Here is a 16324-nt window from a genome sequence, read left to right as displayed (position 1 = left end):
GTATAATTTAGAACCATCTGTTCTATGTGCTTTTAACTATTTAAACATTTTTCACCTACCTACGATTCACATAAATGTCAGACATTCAATTCAGTCAAGCTTTCTGTATTGCGTTTTACATAAAGCAAATCTCTAAATAAATAGCATAGCAGATAACATCAAATAAGACTGCTACAGAGATAGAAACATACCATATACAACCTAAGTTTTTATGTGTTAGACAAATCTTTCAATGTACTTGGAATTGCTTCTATTAGCTTTTTTTGAGTTAATGGTAGTCAATGTTTTTCCCCAACCCAGAAGACAAAGAGAATGCAAATTAAATACAGACAGTTTCATGTCCTTGTTAGAAAAGAAGTAAATACGCTGACTGAAAATGACTACAGGAGACAGAATTCCACTTTCCCATTCAATTTGCATTGCCTCTTATATACCAGTCAGTATATCATTAAGTTTGATCATGTGACCAACCGAACTTTAGTGAGGGGAAAAACTATTTTAGACAAGCAAATTAAAATACCACCAGTTTTTATTGTTTATCTTTTCATAATGGCTGACAAAAGAGCATATAGCTTGAGATTACAAAATATATTTTTAAATCAATGCTGCCTTTTAAACACTAACCATATTTTCGCCAATCATTTTACTTAATATCTGCTACTATATTTTTAAAGTATCCAGTATCTCCAGCTTTTTTTTGAAAGCTGTATCTTCAAAATGCAAATAAATATGTAAAAAAACAAAACAGTTAATTACAAGAAGGGATCTAGGTCATCTAAAATAAGTACACATAAATATTAACCAAGCCAATTAAAGAAAAATCCACAGGAGTGGAGTAAATAAAAAAGGAAACATGTAAATATTCAAATCCTTTAAAGTATAAAAAAGCATATACACAAAAGCCTGGTAAATACCAAAGGCCACTGTTTCCACCATTTTTTTGCACATAGTTTTCCACCTGTTACCAAAACATAAAATGTGCAGACACCAAGGGCTCATTTTGAGAGCAGGACACAAAAATAAGCAGAACAGCTTATCGTTAACCTGTAAGTTACATGCTCCTTCACATGGTCGCTTAAAACAGGGAAAAAATTAAGCGAAAAATTTACTCCTGGTAAAATTTCTTCATAAAGTTTACATGATGTCACTGGGCCCCCTGAACACTCCCTAAACTTTGAATCTTAACCAGACACACTTTTTGACTTTCTGAGGTTTCTTCCCAGTCCTTGAAAAATAAAAATTAAAAAGAGAGAGAGAGACTTGGGACTAAAAATTGCCCAAGATGGCGAAACGCTTGTTGTTTAGAGGGCAGAGGGAAAAAAAATGGAGGATATTGTAATATACACAAAGGGATAAATTTCAGCAACTCGGCCAAGGACTGCAGCTGCTTCTCTCTTTATAAGGAAGCAACACACAAAAGATAAATACAGAAGGAGAGAAAAGAAGGGAAAATCTCCCAAACAGCAGGGCCAGTTCTGACTCTCCAAACATTTCCTTCCTTTCCCAAGTCCCATTTCTGGGGTTCGTGGAACTACTTTAAGAGGAGAGGAGCCGCAAATGGAAAGAGAGGGGGGGAAGGGGAGCAAAAAGAAGATTAAAAGAGCGAAGAAGAGTTGAGAGCAGGAGGCAGCTCCCGGGGAAGAACTGCTAGGAGACAGACATTACTATAGGAAAAGCTATGCTCCTCTAATCTCTACGTACTGAAACAGACTTTCCAGGTATCCAGATCTTTCCCCAGTTCCACCTGCCCCTACTCCCACCCCCCACCCCCCACCCCAGCTCACTTTCTGTAAACTCCCAAGCCCCAAGCTACTCCGGGAGAGAGAGCAAAAGAGACCCGAATTGGGGGTGGGGGGTGGCAGGCGCAGCTTATCAGTCCTACCGGGAAGAGGGGGCGGAGGCAGAAAAGGGCAGCAGTAGGCGTACGGGGGGGGGGGTTGGGGGGTATCTTGAAACTACCCCAGCGGGGATGGGGGGAGCAGCGGTTATTCCCGAGTAGGAACGGCGATCGCAACCGTGCCAGAGGTGTTTTTTTGAGAAGCCAAACTGTTGGCGGCGACCTGAGCGCTGGAAGCCGAAGGGAGGAAAAAGGACATGCGAAGCGCCAGCGGCCGAGCAGGGAGGCCGGCACAAAGGAGGCGGACTCGCGGCGGCAGCGTCTGCCCACGCTGGGGGAGGCACGGCCCTGCTAGACCGAAGTCCCGCACTGGCGGCTACGAATAAAGTTTACGTTCTCCTGAGACCGCACTCCCCACCTCCCACCCAGGACCGCGCATCTCCGCGTCCTCCTCCCCAAACTGCACTCGGGACCCCGAGCACCACCCCAGCCTTCCAGCCAGCACAACAAAGAGACACACCGACCGGCGAGGGTAAACAGCCGCGGCCAGGCGGGCACGGCGGGCAGAGCAAGCGCCTCCAGATAAGCAACTCCGGAGTCTAACCCACTCGCAGGAGCGCAGTTTGTTCTCTTTTTCGGTTTCAAACGGCTTTACAATATTTGGAATTTTCATCTTCACCCTCACCCCTCACACCCGAGGATTTTAAACTCACCTTTACTTTCGAACTGAGAGTTGCGGTGGATGGGATTTTTGCCTTCCCCAGATGGTTAAAGGTTACGATTTTTGTTTTGGAAACCCCACCACCTCCTTATTTCTATTATTATTTTTGCAAGAAAGGTATAAGGAGAGTTGGAGTGGAGGTGAGATTTGTGATCGGCAAAGCCCTGGACGCCCTCCTTCTCCGTCTTCCGCCTCTGATTAGTTCCTATCCAGCAGCAGATTGAAGCAGGAGATGATTCTTCTCAAGGTTTGTTCAGCAGCTTCACTTCTAGGCGAAGGCTTCATGAACCAAGTGACGTCAACCAACAAGGCTTCTCTCTCTCTCCTCTCTCTAACAATGAAAGTTGCTGTTAACAAGGGAAAAAAGAGAGAGAATTGTTTATACCATTTCAGTTCCAATAATAAATGACCCATCAGCTCCTAAAGTAGCCAAGGGAGGGAGGGGGTGGCTTCTTCCTCCCAAGAATCCTGTAGCTTTGAGTTTGCACCGATTCTTGTTCCAGGAAAAAGTTAAGGAACTCTAATGTTTTGTTTTACTTTTAAAAGTAGAGGAGACAGAAAATACGATTGAAAACGTAATTTAAAAAAAAAAGTACACGGGCGAATAGGGAGCGTAGATTAACCATGTCCACCTAAACTTTGTCTATAAACTCAGAATTTGAGTCTGAGTCAATTAAATGTAATACCTTTGGAACTCAAAATAAAAAGCAGGACGCAAAATGGTCCCAGGATAAAATGCTACTGCCCTAACCCGGGCAGGTTAAGCTGCTGTAATGTTTATGCACTGAGTTAAAATTTAAATAAAACGTTAAAATAAGAAGTCGTTTTAAAGTTATACGTTAAAACTGCAAAAGGTAACCTCAATAGTCCCCCCACACACACACTTCTGAGAAGGCAAAAAAGGTGAGGAGAGGATAGCTAATTGTAGGAATTAGAACACTTAAAAAATCAAGTTAAGACTAGGTAGCCTATTGCTCCATCTTTAAATTACACACGAGGTATGCTATTTGTCTACCCCACAATTTCTTCTAACTTCCTATTTTTTACCCTTCCATTTTCCTCCACCAATTTCAACATCCTGAAGCCAATAAAGTTAAACCAAAGGTGAAGTACACCCCATTCCCTCCTACAGCACACCACCCTGTAGTTTCCTAAAAAAAAGTTTTTTAAAAAAGGCCTTATCCTTGGTAACGCTTTATTATCAAAGAAGATAAATAATTAAAATTTTTTTTCATTGAGGTAGTGTTTTTCCCCTGGAACACATTAAAAGTCCCTAAAGTTCATATAACTAAAAACTGCATAATTTAATTTTCAGGATGAAGAGTAAGTAAAAGGCAACCTATAGAAAAATAATTTGACCATGTATGTATATTTTGTACATGCATATGTGGATAAATGTATCTTAAAAGATGCTATTGTTTTATGTTTCCTCTTCAGCCACTGGCTGTGATTTTAATTGTGCTGGAGGATCTTCATTAGTATTAACACATGGGGAGATTTCACAAAGCTGCTTCATTAGGAAAAAAAAAAAAGCTTGGCAGACTAGGTCTTTTTGCATGCACTGAGAATGTCAGCCTTACCTCGGTCATTTGTAACATAATAAGTGCAAGTACAATGATTGCAATGCAGGAGCACTGGGGGAAGGGCAGAAATACTGCCTGTCTTAATAGGGATATCTGAAAAGAAGGCTGCTCATTACATAGTAAAATGTATGCTAAAAATTAGTGAAGATGTCGTCTCAGGAGACTGATGCTAAATAAATTAATGTGCTGATATGTTTTTAATTATTATTTTTGTAATAGTTTATTTCATTCTCAGGATTCACATTGAGCAGCAAAGCTGTGCTAGCACTTATTGATTTTTTTTTCCCTGCCACATTCCCGGAATACAGATTTTAATCATTTCACTACACCACACTCAGTAATTTCATTAAAAACTGGAACCTTCCATCCCCAGAAAAGCATTTAATTTCAATGACATACAATTCTGGTCTTTGCAGAAAACTGTCTCCACAGTAAAAGCTGGCCTAAGGTTCAAATGCATAATTTAATCCTGAGTTTTCCATGCTCTGCATTCCTTTGAAGCTATAATTTGAGTAACTACCTAATAACTGTAATAAGGATAATAATTTCCTTATAATATATTATTAACTCATATTTAATTAACTCAAAGGCCAAGTTCTGTACATGTATGACTGGGTCAACAGTTCCACAATATCAAAATTTACTAATAATGTTAAAGAAAAATACAGATTCCAGTATAAGTGTCGAAAGCTAGCATTTAGATATTACTTTAGCAAAGTAACATGTAAGAAAGTTGATGCATTTTATAATAGGGGGTCATTACTCAAAACAGTATTTTTAAATATTTGGGAGTAAACAGGACAATTCACTGATATTTCCATGTGTAAATAAAGTATTTTAATATTAATATTTCAACAATCCATTTCAGACATTTTGTCTAATCATTAGCATTACTGCTGAAAATATTCAATTTTGAAAGGATAAAAAGAAATAGCTAGATTCAAATTGTTTCAATTTTCATATAAGAATTCTCATAAAACATTTCTCTGGAAATAAAGTTGTGGCACACTTGAATAACTTAGATAACTAAGAATGTATCTTTTACTTACTTAAATACTTTTAAAATAGACTGCAAAGCATAATTCAAAGTTTGGTTCCATTAAAATGCTGAAATAATAATACTGGCTTGGAAGATGGCACACTGGCTTTCCAGACAATGTTTCATAAGAATATGTAATTTACATTGCCTAGTTTTTACAAAAAAGCACCTGTGGGGAAAACTGTTTAACATAAGAAAACTTATTTAGTAATTAAAGTTTTTAATATATGCCTAATCAATAGAAAAAATAGTACACAGATAATGAAAGTGACTAACTTACATATATATGTATAACTTCAAGTTGAAGCCATATATAACACAAAGTTTTTTTTCTCTTGGTTGAATAATGAAGTAACTTAAAATTAAGAGTGTCATCAAAGGTTGGAATAAAGGGTAAATGTGGTAATAATAAAGAATTTGATTTTGGTGTGTTTAAAATATTTAAAAACTGTATTTTTATTATCATCAAGGGCTCTTTACATAGTTTGAAAAATATTTTTTAAATACAGTTGACAAGTGAAAAACTCATAATAAAATGAATTTCTGTATTTTAATAAAAACTTCAATTTTTATATTAAAATATGTTTAAAATAATTTGGTGTTATTTGGTAATTCAAATATATTATTATCCAATTTAATCTATACCTTTAAGACTGATTTTAAAAATAATGAAACATTAAAAATTTTAAACTGGATTACTCTAGTATTTGATACCCACTTACTAAGAAGTTATGGTTAAATTATTTTTAAATATGATTCTTTCCCTTTTTCATGTTACCACATTTGATTATTTCAAAGATGACAACATAGTCATAGAGTTGTGGGGGGGAGAAAAAATAATTATAAGTTATAAAATAATTTGGCTCCCATAGCACTTAGTCTTCCACTTGAGTTCATCATCTAAATTAGTACTTGATCATGTACAGAATTATAAAAGAATTTAATGATCAAATAGATCTTTTCCAATATAAGTAAAATCCTATATGTGATATACACCTAAACTAATTATTCATACCAATAATTAATCTAAATTAGTACCATAAATTAAGTTTTCTACCACTATAGACTAAATTGTACTTTTTTTTATAAAGCATTATCTATTCTTAGGACCAAGACAGAACTTCATAAACAGGAAGAGATAAAGATGGACAGGTATGCTACTGTAGGTTCGGTTACATGGACCTTCAGAGAGTAAGGAACTGTCATGTGCAGAGAACAAAGTCTAGGCTGACTACGAACTACAAAAAGCCAAACGAATGAGAGATCCTAATAGTAGAACCACCTGGCCACTGTCATGTCTTGTTTCTGTTTCAATCAGTACAGACTAATGAAGCTTTATTTGTTTTCATTCACTGAACAAACATTTGAGTGCTTGCTATATGCTATGCACTCTGCTAGAGGCTGGAAAAAACATGAAAGCTCACATTCTAGTTGATGTTGAAAGTGTGAAATTTCTGGAAGATCAGAGACTCACAAAAATCACATTATAAAGATACAAATAATAAAGTTTTGCTAGAATAAAGAGGATGGATCTACTAATTCTGACTAAGAGTCTATATAAAAGCTTTATCAAAGAAAGGCCATTTGAACTGCATCTCAAATACTGAGAGCTTACTAGGCAAAGAAGGTGGGAGCAAATTCTAAGTGAAAGAAGCCATAAATTTACATTAAAAAAGCTACCAGGTCTAATGTCCATCCAGTAGTCAGAAATCCAGTGTAACAGGAATACTCAGTGTGAGTTGTAGAATAACAGGGACTAAGGGGGAAAAGGAGGTTGGGACCTGTGAGTGTAAGGCCTTATGTGCCTTGGTTGAATTTATCCTGAAAGCCAACAAAGGTCAGCAAAGAAGTAACATGATCAACATTATTTTTAGGAAAAAATTAACTGTATACATAGTGCAGATGATAGACTATATTATGAAGAGTAATCTTAAGAGACCATGAGAAAATGGTAAAAGACAGTGGTACTGGAGGTTTAAAGCAAAGTAAAATGTAGATTTTTGTGACAAACTGAGTTAAAGAAAAGGAAGGATTAAAGGAAAATTAAATTTCTGGCTTAGGGAACTGGGCAAATGCTGCAGTCGTTTAGTAAGGTCCAGAATACAGAATACATAAGAGAAAACAAATCATAAGGTAGTCTGGAATTAGAACTTGAATTTATGCTTTATAGGTCATTTTTAAATGGGATTATTAAAATCAACTGGACAGTTTTTTCAAAATGTGCATACCCAGGCCCAATATCTAGAGACTCACTATGTATGGGTGGGGTCAAGTGTTTATTTTCTTTTTTAAAAAACTCTGACAGTGCTTCCAATAAACACTGCTGATTCAGAATACTGTTACGGAACTTCCCTGGCAGATCCAGTGGTTAAGACCACGTTTCCACTATAGGGGGCACAGGTTCCTCCTGGTGGAGGTGGTGAGATCTTGCAAGCCATGCGGCCAAAAAAAAAAAAAAAAAGAATGCTTCTACCAGCATAAACTGATTATAAAATTCATTTGGAATAAAAAAAAACAAAAAACTAGAAAACCCTCAAAAAGAACATTGAGAGTAGGGGGGGGGTGTCATACCAGATATTAAATATGCTATAAAGGCTTAATAATTTAATGGTAGCATTGGCACATGAAAAAAAAAGACCAATAAACAAAATAGGAAGTTGAGAAATTACCCATGTCCATATATATGGAAATTTAACATAGATAAAAGCTGTATCTCAAAGCAGTAAAGAAAAGATGGACTTTTTCATAAGTGGTGTTGAGATAACTGAGTAGTCATAAGGAAAAAGATGAATTTGGATCTGTTCCAAGAATAAATTTCAAAAAGATCAGATATTTAAATATAAACATTTGAACCATTCAAGTACTAGGAGAAATTATGGGTCAGTTCCTCTGTAAGTGAAGAGTAGGGAAAATGTTCCTAGCAATGGTCAAAACTAGATGAAGTGAAAATATGAAAAACATTTGTAACATATAAGAGACAATTTAATAACCCTACATATAAAGAGTATCTAAAAATGAATAAAACACCAACACCCTGAGAGAAAAATTGCAAGAGATATGAACAGATATTTCACAGAAAAAGAGATGTAAATGCCCCTTAAATAGAAACATTCTCAACCTTCTTAATAAGAGAAATGCAAATTAAAATCACTGAGATACTATGTCTCACCCAACAAATTGGCAAAAATTCAAAATTTTCACAGCATAACCTGTTAGTAAGGCAGTTGTGGGGAAAAGGAACACTCTCAAATATTGCTTGTTAGAGTGAAAAATAGAAAAAGCCCAACCAAAGAAATGTTCATGGAATCTAGCAAAGTTACATATACATTTTTTTTTGTCTGGCAAATCCCACTTCCAAGAATCTGACGAACACTGAAAAAAAGAAGTCATTCATTGAAGCATTGTTTCTTACAGCAAAAGTTTCTATGAAAATTAATACAGAAGCCTCAGTAAAATGTAATTTGAAGGTCAAAAGAGGGAGCTGTCACCCATGTACCAGTTAAAGTCCGCAAAGAGCCCAACAGAAAGAGACATACCATGCATCTCCAGCTGGAAGTAATATGGTTTTACTACAAATGCCAGCAAGGGGAAAAGATCTCTTCCTGGCCTGGCAACAGCTCAGCCAATGGGACTGTCACAACTCGGTCAATTAAGAGCCGTTATACTTTGCACTCTCAGTTTCCTCCAATGGACTTTTTATCAACATCGCTCCTGACTCTCCCATCTCCTCTGTAAGAATTTTCTTTCCTTTGCTTTATTGAACTTGCTTGTGGTTCACACAGTTGCATCTCCCAAACTGCAATTCTGTGTTGTTCCCTAAGAAACCCCCTTTTGCTAGTAAAATAACTGTTTTTTTCATTGTTTTAGGCTAACATATGGAAATAATCCACAAGTCCATCATAGTGAAATGGTTGAATAATTATGGTACATACATACAGTGAAGTACTATGCAATTTTTAAAAGGGAATAAAGAATATATGCAATATAAAGTAACTCACTGTCAACTTCAGTATATATTGTTAAGTAAAAATATCAAAGTGGAAAGAAGCATCTATGGCATATTACCATTCATCTATCTTACTTTTTAAATTAAATGAAAAGTCAAAACTTTAAAACATATAGTGTTTAGTGGCTCAAACGTGTCCAACTCTTTGTGACTCCATGGACTGTAGCCTGCCAGGCTCATCTGTCTATGGAATTCTCCAGGCAAGAGTACTGGAGTGGGTTGCCATTCCCTTCTCCAGGGCATCTTCCCAACCCCAGGGATCAAACCCAGGTCTCCGAAATTGCAGGCAGATTCTTTACCATCTGAGCCACCAGGGAAGCCCTTAAAATGGTTACCTGTAAAAAGGAAGGGAACAGAGGACCAAAGATGGAATAACAGGAAGTTTTCTCATAAAAATGTGATTTCAGAAACATAGAGTATATATAAATATAATTTACAAATTATAAAGCAAAAATACATTAAAATTTAAAAGTGATCCCATCTAAATGAAATAAGTGAACTTAATTATATATGGAATTGGTGGCATAACCATACAGAGAATACTCTAAGTGACTTTAAATGTAGTAGTTTTTTATCTTTTTTTGTTTTTTGGCCACACCATGCAGCATGTGAGACCTTAGTTACCTGGCCAGGGATTGAACTTGCATCCCCTGCATTGGAAGCACAGAGTCTTAACCAGCAGACCACCATGGAAGTCCCAGGAATTTTTTAAAACCATATTCAAACACATTAATTTAATAGTACTTTCCTTATAGGATTTAAACTAAGAAATAAACTTTAAAGCAGCAACAATGAAACAGGAACTTAAATTGTTATCATCAGCCACAGTTTTGTGGTATTAATTGGTGGTGTTATTGTAATTAGGGGCTTCCTATATGGCTCAAGTGGTAAAGAATCCTCCTAAAATACAAGAGCCACAGCAGACACAGGTTCAATCTCCTGAGTCTGCAGAAAGATCCCCTGAATGAAGAAATGGCAACCCACTCCAGTGTTCTTGCCAGGATAATCCCAGGGATGGAGGAGCCTGGTGGACTATAGTCCATGGGGTCGCAAAGAGTTGGACATGACTAAAGCAACTGAGCACGTACACACGAGCACATTATTTTAATTATACTGCATGCATAGTCTGAGAAAAAGCAAATGGATAATTAAGTTGGTGTTTTGGGTGTGGGACAAAAAAGAACAGATGTAAAATCAGTGAGTTACATAAAAATTCTGTGATCATGAATTTGAACTGGATATATCAGAATGAACTATAATATTTTACATTTAAAAATATATGTATTTCTTAGTTCTGCTCATTGTAAAGGCCTAAAAACAGGGACTATGCAGTAGCAACAAGCACATACTTATGTATCCAATTATTGACAGTAAACATCATTTGCCCCTGAAACAGATTCCTTGAAGCAAAGGCTGATTCTAGTTTGGGGATAGGAAATGTTCAAGGTAAGCCTAAAATATCCTATCATACTATTAATCATGAAAACTATCAAAGATTAGGGATAATATAAAAGGACTTGAGAATAAATGTGAAAAAGCCAACTTGAATTGGTTCCCACTGGCCAAAGCTGAGACAATTTAAGTTTCTTAAGAATAACTAAAATGGATTGCAACATAACAGATACAACTTAATACATAATTTCATAATGATACTTTAAAAAAACTCATTATTCACCTCTGAAGAATGCTAGGGAACCAACTCATTATTTTGAAAACTGGTAAATAAAGGAAACAATTTAAGGCTTTATTCAACATTTCATACCAAATGTACCTTAGGAAACCTAATTTGAAATTGTGTTTGTATGTATACATATATATGTATAAAGGTGTGTATATGTATATATATGTATGTATGTGTACATACATATATGTAACAAGATTTGAACATAAGATTTTTTAAAAATGAAATGTTTTTTGCCTGTACTAACAGTTATTGTGATCAAGCATATGATTTACCTGTGAGTTTCAAGGAAAATAAAACAAAGAGGGTTCAGGATACTATTCTTGTCTGGTAAATAAGAAAATAAGCAATTCATTAAGACAAACTTAAAACCTTGGAGTAAAATACCAAAGTTTAAGCCCAATCTTATAGCCAATGCATAGACATCATCTGTATGGTCTTTCTCATAGTAATACTCTGTAGAAGCCAATGGCATGATGATGACTATAATTAAGTTCACTGCATTAAATAATTAGCAAGTCAGTCATATAAGGCTATGTAGGTTATGCATGGGATCACTACAGGGGCAGGAGCGTGATGAATACAAATCATACAACCACATGTAGTTAAGTTAAATCTTTAGGAATTTTGTAAGCTACTTTTTAAGGATGAGATGGTTAGATAACATCACTGACTCAATGGACATGAGTTTGAGCAAACTCCAGGAGACAGTGAAGGACAGGGAAGCCTGGCATGCTGCAGTCCATGGAGTCGCAAAGAGTCAGGCAAGACTTAAAGACTGAACAACAACTTTTTAAGCACAGCTATTACTAAAAAGTAATATCTTCAAACATATTAAAAACAAATACAACTCATCACTTCTTATTTTATTATGCTTTACTAGTATTATTGTCAAGGTTATTCATGCCCATTGTAATATGCAGAAAAAATGATACAATGGTGTGTTACTGCCCATCTCTTCCCAACTCTATTACCAGTGACGTCACATTGGTAGCTTGAAATAGACCACCGTGGGAATGTTTACAATCTAGAGATCAGCAAACACTACAAATCAGGGCATAACTTAATGTTTTATTAATAGTGTAGACTTTAAAAAGTGCTTTAAAAATAGTTAATAAAATTAAATTTAAATTATAACACTGAAATAGCATAAAAATGGAGAAATAATTTTCTAAACCATTTTAAAACTATTAACAAATTGAGAAGTCACATCATTGATGAAAAAAGTAAGGACTGTTTCATTTTCATCTTATCTTACTCTTAGACAAAAATACCAATGACTATGTATGTTAGCACTACATTCTTCAACCATTGCACAACTATAGGCTGACTACAGATAGGGCTATAGAAACAAGAATTTGGTGAAACTCAACCAAAGCATTCTGTAAGAATCAATTGGCTATATAGATTTTATAATACAGTATTGTATACGCTATTCTTTGTAAGCTGTATATATTTTTACGCCCAGAAAGATTTACCAGTACACCTCTGTTGGGGAGGACCACAGTCACTAGACCTTGAGGAGTGCTCCGTCCAACTGAGAAATGAAAATACTCCAAAATACCTGATACAATGTGTTAATACTCTAACAGAGGTATTGAAAGTGAAATGAGTACACATTGCATGCGCCTGTGTGCTAAGGTGCTTCAGTTATGTCCAACTCTTTGTGACTCTATGGACTGTGCCCTGCCAGGCTTCTCTGTTAGAAGTGGTTATTTTTTCTGGTAGAGATGGGGGAAGGAAAATGCATATCATGATTTGTGAAAGAATCCATCTCATAGTAATAAAAGCTTCTTTGCATTATTGTCTGTCCTAATGTATTATTTTCAGCACTAAACTCTGTACTAATTTAGCTCTGAAAGGTAGTTTTTAAGCTCTACAAGGTACTGATACATGCCTTGGGGCAAGCCGTCTGAAATCACAGAAACAGTCTTTTTTAGGGTCATGAAAGTTATTTTATTTTTAGCCATATGGCCTGTGGGACCTTAGTTTCACAACCAAGGGCTGAACTTGGGTTAGGCAGTGAAAGCATCAGTCCTAAGCACTGGACAGCCAGGGTATTCCCATGAAGAAATATTTAATCTCATATCTGATTTCAAAAATTCATGACTACCTGCCCTCTTGACAGCTAGCCTGTTTCAAGTCGAAAAACAAAGAGTTTTCTATTTCACAGCATTTTGAAGAATATACACTCAAGGACCAAAATTCAGTCATAAGCACAATTTTCATGATTTCCTTTAAAAACTGAATCAAGATCAAAGTCCATATTGTTTATAGACAATTATGCTCTGGGAATAATGCACTATGAGAATTAATATTCAACAGTCAACTCTCTAACTGTAAAGAGTGTAGTTATGTTTCTGTATTCTGCTTGTATTCTGTCAATACTGAATCCAACAAACCTTTTCCAGAAAAATTTTTGGTTCAAAAAATAATCACAAAGCAAATTTAAAAAATTTCTTCCCCTTTAAGCATGAATTGTTAGTGACTAAAAATAAAAACAAACAAGAAGTTGTCAAGGACTTCTCCCTCATCAATAATAAAAGGCTCATGTGTGCTCCTTATATAGAAGGTGTCATCTGACTATCAAGTTTTGATTAGCATGCACATGTTATAGAGTAGATAGACTATGCTTTCTTATTACATATCATTGATATTATAGTGTCTCAAAGTACCACATTAAAGGAATTTTGCCAATAGTTGATTCTGAGTTCTCGCTAGACATAATATTTATTATTTTGCTGCTGGTTTAGTAAACTTGGCACTGCATGGTTTTATATCTGCTTTTGCTCTGAGAAGTACAATATTGAATTACTACTTCCTTCGCTTTAGTGTCTTCTCCACCTTTAGAGAAAATAATACTGGAAGGCGTTATTTTGTATTTATTGTGGGATGCTTTTGTTATTTCAACAGAATAGCTTACAAAAAAAAAAATGTCATTATATTTTGTTTACAAGAGAGTCAATGACCTTAAAATACCCTAACCCAGGGAATTCCCTGACAGTCCAGTGGTTAGGACTCCACATTTCCACTGCAGGAGGCACAGTTCACCCCTAGTTGGGGAACTAAGATCCTGCATGCTGCACAGTGTGACATATATATATACATATATGTAACATGGGCTTCCCTGGTGGCCCAGATGGTAAAGAATCCTCCTGCAATGTAGGAGACCTGGGTTCGAACCCTGGATTGGGAAGATCTCCTGGAGTAGGGCATGGCAACCCACTCCAGTCTTCTTGCCTGGAGAATCCCCATGGACAGAGGAGCCTGGCGGGCTACAGTCCATGGAGTCATAAAGAGTCAGCCACAGCTGAGCGACTCAGCACAGCGCGCACACACGCACACACACACACACACTGGCCACACTATGTATACATCTAAGTATAGATATAGATATATATGTGTGTGTATATATATACATATCCCAGCCCAAGTGCAGTAAAATTACTTTTTAGTACTTCTCTCTCCCCCTCCCCCATATATTTACAACCTTTCTCTCTCTTTCCTATTCTTGACTGAAGAGAGGCAACTGGAGAGAGAAATTATCTGAGAGGCAAATCAAATGATAGAAGCACCTGAAAACAATTTATGTTGAATCTTTAAAAATGACAACAACAACAAAAAACTTATGAACTGTGAATTATTTAGTATGGCCAAAGAATAAGAAGAGAGGAGCTTTTTTGGTAGCTTTTATGTGTGGCTTTTGTTGGAGGAAATGGGTTCAGTTCTTCTCAGATTTTCTTAGGGAAAGAGCCCTTGAGATTTTGACCATTCCCTCATTTCAGGACTACTGAAGCCTCTGCTTCTGCCAGGAAATATCCCTAATCCTCACATATCATCTTTCAGACATTTCTTCCCAGCAGCTTTTTCTACTTAATATAGTAAAAAAAAAAAAAAAAGAAAGAAAAATGTAAGGAGATTCTATATTACTTCAGTTGTGTTAATGATAAATCTCAAGATCACAATTAAGCTTGACATTAAGATAAGATTTGGGGGAGTAAATGTGGGGCTGGGTGCCATTCTAAGCTTTGGCAAACCTGTTTCTTTCCTCAGCTATCATCTTTTGAAACATATGACACTGAGATTCTATCAAGTTTCTTATTTCTGATTACTACTGATGCATGCTTTGTTTTCTTCATTCCTCTGGTTCTGCTCTTTTCTTTTTTTTTTTTTAATTGTTGAAGATCATATGAATAGGTATCACAGGGAAATTCTGTAGTTTCTTTCTACCATCTTTACACAGGAGTCTTATTTTTTTGGCCAGGTGCTGGGCCAATGCAGTGAAACCTTGGAATCCTAACCACTAGGCAACCAGGGAACTCCCCCTACCCAGGAGTCTCTTTTCTTAACTGCAAACATGCTTAATTGAAGGCATATTAATTATATTTAAGTGATAATGACACATAATAACAAAATTTATAATCTCGAGGAACTTTTGTCTTTAGAGCCTAAAATACTTTAATATACCCTCTAATTACTAGATCATATCATGTATTCTCTTTTATCATTTAATTGTTCCTAGAATACTTAGTGAATACCTATTATGTGCCAGATACTATTCTAGGTGCTGAAGATGAAGCAGTTAAAAAAAAATTACCTGCCTTCATATGACTTACTTTCTAGTGGGGAGAGACAGGCAATACACAAGCAAATATAGTATATATCAGGATCACCAAGGGCTGATCTGTAAAGGGTCAAATAGTAAATGTTTTAGGCTTTGGAGGCCATGTGTCTCTGTTAAAATTACTCATCTTTGTCATTGTAATGAAAAACCAGTCATAGGCAACATATTAAAAAAGTGGGCATAGCTGTGTTCCATGAAAACTTCATATACAAAAACAGGTGGGAGCTAAATTTAGCCTACTGGCCATAGTTTGCACATTCCTGCTACATACAATTTTGATAAGTATTATGGAGAAATGTAGGGGAAGCAAGATGTACAGAATTTCTAGGAGAGGTGAAAAGGGGCTGCATTCATGAGACATCTGAGCTTAGACTTTTTTAAAAGTGAGGGAATAAGGCACATAGACATATGGGGGAAGAGCTTCTCAAGCAGAGGGGAAAAGATTTACAAATGTCCTGTGGCAGGAGCATGCTTAGTCTGTTTTGTTGTTAAGTCCCTAAGTCATGTCCAACTCTGCGACTCCATGGACTATAGCATGCCAGGCTCCTCTGTCTTCCATTATCTCGCGGAGTTTGCTGAAATTCATGTCCATTGAGTTGGTGATGCTATCTAATCATCTCATCCTCTGCCACCCCCTTCTCCTACTTCCTTCAGTCTTTCACAGCTTCAGGGTCTTTCCCAATGAGCTGGCTCTTTGCATCAGGCAGTCAAAGTATTGGAGCTTCAGCTTTAGCAACAGTCCTTCCAATGAATACTCAGGGTTGATTTCCTTTAGAATTGACTGGTTTGATCTCCCTGCAGTCCAAAGACTCTGAAGAGTGTACTCCAAGCAC

At 36.3% G+C, this 16324-nt stretch overlaps 1 protein-coding gene across 8 annotated transcripts in view; it reads right to left on the bottom strand.

Moving 5' to 3' along the window:
- The window catches only part of BAZ2B (bromodomain adjacent to zinc finger domain 2B), a 414086-nt gene that overhangs the window by 321542 nt on the left and 76220 nt on the right, over positions 1 to 16324 (bottom strand). For all 8 annotated transcript variants that reach the window (XM_081582778.1, XM_081582779.1, XM_081582781.1 and 5 more), the window contains exon 3: positions 2551 to 2905. The gene's annotated coding sequence lies outside the window, so the exon portion shown is untranslated. The remainder of the gene's footprint in view (positions 1 to 2550; positions 2906 to 16324) is intronic.

Source organism: Giraffa tippelskirchi, chromosome 3 (genome assembly GCF_054371585.1).
Source record: "Giraffa tippelskirchi isolate mGirTip1 chromosome 3, T2T-mGirTip1v1.2.pri, whole genome shotgun sequence".
Classification (NCBI taxonomy): Eukaryota; Metazoa; Chordata; class Mammalia; order Artiodactyla; family Giraffidae; genus Giraffa; species Giraffa tippelskirchi.
Note: the sequence above shows the minus strand (reverse complement) of the source record. Positions and strands in the feature narration are given on the sequence as shown.